Here is a 6000-nt window from a genome sequence, read left to right as displayed (position 1 = left end):
GCACAAACGGCGGCAAAGCTCCACCTAGCTCGACACACGGCCGCTGATAGAGAACAAGATGAGGAGGACATATACGTATATGCATCCCTTAAAGACGGCGCCATATCAATGATATGGCGCAGCCGTGAGAATCTCAATTTCAGCGGTACCCGTACTATTGCTGCACCCGGTGGGTGCATAACGGAAGGGGAGCTGCTCGTTATATATATGGCGCTGTACTGCAGGTGGAAAACGTTCTGGTCGGCAATCAATTGCTACAAACTGACATGTCGCGCAAAATCCGAATACTATCTGATTCTTATGAACCTGTACGCGAGCTCCACAAACCATTCTTGACCCACCCAATTGCACAGCAGATTACTTTTATAATCAGAACCCTCTCAACACGCAACGTGCGCGTCCGCCTCGCGTGCATCCCTGGGCACACGGGCGATGACGACGGGAACCATTCCGCTCCCAACGCGGCTCGGGAGAGTGACTCGTTCCTTCCTCCGCTGGAATACCCTGCCGTGACCGACCACCCTGCTGATATGTCCAACAACCTGGCTGTCCGAACGTGTCGACTAGAGCGCGCTAAACAGAGGAGCCGTGCACGACTTACGGCCGTTACGCCACCGGGTTACCTTGATACCTCAGCTGGTCTCACACGGCATGAGCAGATTTGCATTAATAAGATCATCGCCGATGCCACCTACACGCCAAACATAATCTCTAAATGGCTTCCGACCCTCGCTGGCATCAAGAGGGCAATACTGACGTTGTGAAGTGCCCGTACTGTGGCTGTATGTGTCTTGCTGACCTGTACCATCTAGTTTGGCTTTGATCAGAGATCCGCAAGTGACGCGACGACATTGTCGCCAAGCATGGTTTACCCACCGATGGCGAGGAATTTCGTGCATTGAGCAGAGCCGGAAAGAACGGCATCTGGGAAGATATTGGCAAATATGCTAAGATAAGTGGCCACTACAAAGCAGTGTAAAGCGTTTCGTTTGAAACAGGTCAGCGCTAAAAAAGACAAACACGGCGAGAGAACGACGACACAGGGATGAGCGCTCATCCCTGCCTACCCTCTTTCACATATTGACCTCATGTTCGAAACAGGAATATTTCCTGCTCAGCTCAAGATAACTAAGATTATTCCAGTTTTCAAGAAGGGTGACCTTCATTCTCTAATTATCGCCCCACTGCCACTTTACCATTTTTGGCAGACTAATAGAAAAGTGAATCGAGCAGCGCCTAATTACTTTTCAAGGTTCAATATACTGTCGCCTTATCAATTCGGGTTCCCCTCGGTATTCAACTAACTCTAATGTTGCTCGCCTTCACTGACAAAATTAAATCTGCCGTTGAAAGGGGGTGCTTTGGCGGTGCGGAATTTGTTAACTTATCCAAGGCTTTCGATTCTATCGTCCACTCTGTATTACTAACTAAACTAGAAGCTGTACGGGCAATACGGCCGCCTCTCTAACTGATCAAGCGTTACTTATCAGACAGAGAAAAAGCTGTGTTCATTTCTAATGTGCTAACTTAAGTACATTTAATGCAGGTGTACCTCAAGGTTCCATTCTTGGCCCACTGTATCTCGATATAAGCGCATGGCGTGCTGTTTGCACGGGCAGTCGTCGACCAGCGGGACGCGCGGTCTGACGGCCGGCTGACAGTAAACCCGAGTTCTTGTTACACCTCGGCTACAGTGTCATTCCCCTCCCAAGACACAGCACTACCGATAAATCAATTCACTCATTAACAACAATGCTCACTACTGGTCTCAATAATATTTTACTCTGGTGTCATCGCGACTACTTACAGATTAACCCTTCTAAGACAACATTCATGGTATTAGCTCCTGCACACATTCCATCGCTCGCTTTTAATTCCCATTCGTTGAAGTATCTGGCCATTGCACTCTTCATGGTGTCACTCTAGACGCTAACCTTAAATACACTGAGCGCATCTCAAGCATAAAACAAAAAGTGTGCTTCCGGAATCAGAGCATTACTAAAACCGCGTCCATTTTTCAGTCGGGATACTCTTTACTACGCATTCATCATATTCATAGACATTTTACTTACTGCATGACATCATGGGGAAACACTTACCCATCGAATTTAAATCAACTACAGCATCATCAAAAATCGGGCTATTCGTATAATAACTTGCATTTCATACCGCAGCAGTGCTATTGCTTCTTCACGATCGCAACATTTTATCAATTGCTTCACTGATTGCCTCTAGTCTCGCAATCCTGCTCTATAAAGCTGTGCACGATACCATTACCTCAAATATAATCAAGTGGGAGGCCGTCATCAATAACTATACCAAAGGAAATTTGCCAGGGCAACAATTTTTTTACTACCAACCGTTCGCACAAAATTATGGGAATCACACTGCTCTTCTTGCATCTTTACAAATCTGTAATAACCTGCCTTCTGATGTCCAACAATCGCCGTCACTGTTTCGTTTCAAACACCAACTGTTATCCGTGATACCACATTAGCGTAACACTACTACCAAACAAGTGTTTCGCTTTGCATACCGGATTGTTCATATTTGGTTTGGTTTGGTTTATGGGGTTTAACGTCCCAAAGCGACTCAGGCTATGAGGGACGCCATAATCAGGGGCTGCGGATAATTTCAACCACCTGGGGTTCTTTAACGTGCACTGACATCGCACAGCACACGGGCCTCTAGAATTTAGCCTCCATCGAAATTTGCCTCCGCGGTCGGGATCGAAACCTCGTCTTTCGGGTCAGCAGCTGAGCAGCATAACCACTGAGCCAACGCGGCCGCGCTTGTTCATATTTCACACCGGAGTTGTTTCATATGTGTGTCGGGAAGCATTATAAAATTATGCAAAACTTTAACGTATTTTGTTCTAACTGCAGCAGCCTCGTATGAAATTTTCAAGCTGCTCTTTCTTCATTTGCCGTATTGTATTCGCTGGTTTTGTTTACTTTGGCTACATTTGCTGTCCTTCCAATATTATTGTGCAAAAACTTATTTATTTGTAGGAGGTCCCGCTACTGCCTTGTATGATCTTTCTGTATGGTTTGTGTAATACCTGTCTTTTATGAATGAACATTATCCTTAAAAAACAATTAAGGTCAGTCAAATCATTACGGGGGCCGTCTTCAAGGACGCAATGATGAATATTTTGTTGGTAGTTTCAAGCAGTCATCCCATTCCCTTCAACCACCGCCGTTAACCTGGCGTGCCTGGCTCGGTTTGCGCAGAGCTAGCTGCACAACTAGCCTTGGCACGAGAGGCCAAGAAGATGCTGAGCGTCTAATTTGTCGCCAAATAACGTGTTTTTCTCTCTTATTGGAAGTGTCGCTATCAGTATTTCAGCGTAGAATAAACCTCGCAGTTGAATCATGGTTTACATATGCTTTCTATCTGAAAGCACCGCCACTTTCCATTCTCCGCACAGGCGTCTTCCGTAAGCAGGCGCGTGGCGTGTCGCGGCTTGACTCGTGTGTGTCCCAGCCGCTTCTCTGAACAAACTCCAAGGCCTCCTCAGCCGCGAGTCGGCGTGAACACAAAGACTAATACGAAGGTCTTTTTTACGCGTGGAGGCAGATTTGGTTTGCAGTGAAACCTTTTATGCCGCAGTCCACAGACCCGCCGCGGTGGCTCAGTGGTTAGCGCGCTCGGCTACTGATCCGGAGTGCCCGGGTTCCAACCCGACCGCGGCGGCTGCGTTTTTATGGAGGAAAAACGCTAAGGCGCCCGTGTGCTGTGCGATGTCAGCGCACGTGAAAGATCCCCAGGTGGTCAAAATTATTCCGGAGCCCTCCACTACGGCACCTCTTTCTTCCTTTCTTCTTTTAATCCCTCCTTTATTCCTTCCCTTACGGCGCGGTTCAGGTGTCTAGCGATATATGAGACAGATATTGCGCCGTTTCCTTTCCCCAAAAACCAATTAATATTATTAATATTATTAGTCCACAGCGGCAGGTAATTCAACGCAGCCGGCAAAGTGTGGTGGTGAGCCCACGATAGCGTTAAAGGGGCTGTGAAACTCCTTCCGAGGAGAGCACATTAACTCACTTAATCACTGCACTGTGTTGCCATGAAAACCGGAGCCAAATAATACTCTTCTACACGCAGCAGACGACCCACAATCGCGCGTCAAAATTGGCGAGCCCTTCCCGGCGACTTTTTCATGCTCGCACCCTCTTCCGTCCCCCGCATCTGCGTAGACAAGGTGAGAGGTGGCCATTGGTTAGATTCTTTCAGACGTCAGGCAGCTACCGTGGCTGCGGCCAATAAGCCGCTTATCTCCGGCGCGTCGGCAAGCTCCGCTCCCACAGGGGGGTTGGCGAAGGAGCGCCTACCTTCCAGCGCGCAAAAAGTGACGAGAGGAGAGGGATAGGCGGGAAGACGCTGAAATTCAAATTTTAACTACAGATAACTCAGCTAACTACAGATAACAAAGCGCATTTAAAACAAATCCTTGCTGGACACTATTCGTGAAGCGGCGTGCTTCAATATCTTAGGCATGCCGCAACTTTATTAGAGCCCCCTTCACAGCTCCTTTAAGGGTCCCCGGTCGCAGAAAACTCGGCGTCGTTTTTCGTAAGCGAAAAATCCAGATGGAACAAAGAGTCAGTGAAGGTCAGGAAAGTTACCGAAGTAAAATAATTGAGCTGAAAAGAAAATTGTGTTAACTTGGGTGGGAATAGAATCCAAGACTGCGAGACGCTACACACTGGACACGAAGGCTTTATTTAAAAAAAAAATTATTGCATGCAAGTACAATACGTACTGAGACTTCTAGCTTTACTTATCCAGGCCGCATCCTGCGAACCCGTCATACATAGTCACCAGCATCCTGCTTGGGAGACACACACAAGCAACGAGTAAAGGTTTGCGCACACTGATATCTGCACAGAGACATCGATGAACGCGGCGGCTCTGCGTGGCGATGTGTCATGCGGCTCTTCCACAGGCTACACTGTCCCGTGAGTAGAAAAAGTTCACATGGAAACTTAGCACCTTCCATCGTATAGTATAGGGCGCGATCTCAAAGTATTTTTGAACGTCCGTTGTAGAATGTCGCAAAAATACACGTCACGACTAAACACAAAGCAATGATCAATAGTCTGTGGCTGCTGACGCAGGCCACGAAGGCTCGTTGGTTCAAGCAGAAAGATTTAGTGAATGCGTTGTGGCCTTTGACTTTCGGAATTGTTTTAGTGACACGTGCTAATTAGGCAGTTGTGCACAGTTAAAGGCTATCGTGTTTTAGTTTTAAAGCTTAAGCGTCCCCCAAGAGAGGGCAGCACTACATGTGCACGCATGTTTGAGGTCATCTCCGATAGGCGAGAGATGCCGTAGGTTTTCGAGCAAAAATGAAAAGCCTCATAAATGGACTTTTTTTTCCACCTTCCTGCGAACTGCGTCTAGAGTCTTCGTCCACCACTTTCACAAGGCAGCGCTTCTGCAGATACGTTTCCTTTCGTCTGGCCAAGTATCTGATGACCCCACTGTAAACGCCTTACCAGCGGTACCTCTGAAGATCGTAACGTCTGCTTATTTACGCAACAATTAATATTTTCGTGTCTACATATATTCGTAATAGCAATATAATTTGGATATATTAGATTCAGCGGCAGCCCTTCTACAGCTGTTCCTCTTATAAGGGGAGTTATACCCTCATTTATTTTTTTTTGTTTTTGTCGGACAAATAAAGAACAACAGCAGTGATTAATTAACCTTTTATGAAAAACGTCTGTCGGCCCGTTGCTTACCTTTTTTTTCCATGCGACTTGAACTTGGTATCCGGATACCTTTCCTTAAGCAACTGTACTATCATCACCGATCCTTTCATCTCTCAGTGTGTTTCATAATAGGCCCCCGTATGTACGCAGGTGTCCAGAAATGAATGCTAAAAACACCGGCCTGTTATCGGCCCTAGCTGTTTCTGTACTGTAAGTTATCGTCTAAACATCTTCCGATTCCGGCGCTGAACGCTTCCCAGTGCGTTATTGCAAGCAT

This window comes from Amblyomma americanum, chromosome 1 (genome assembly GCF_052857255.1).
Source record: "Amblyomma americanum isolate KBUSLIRL-KWMA chromosome 1, ASM5285725v1, whole genome shotgun sequence".
Taxonomy (NCBI): Eukaryota; Metazoa; Arthropoda; class Arachnida; order Ixodida; family Ixodidae; genus Amblyomma; species Amblyomma americanum.
The sequence above is the reverse complement of the archived record's forward strand: the minus strand, read 5'-3'. Positions refer to the sequence as shown.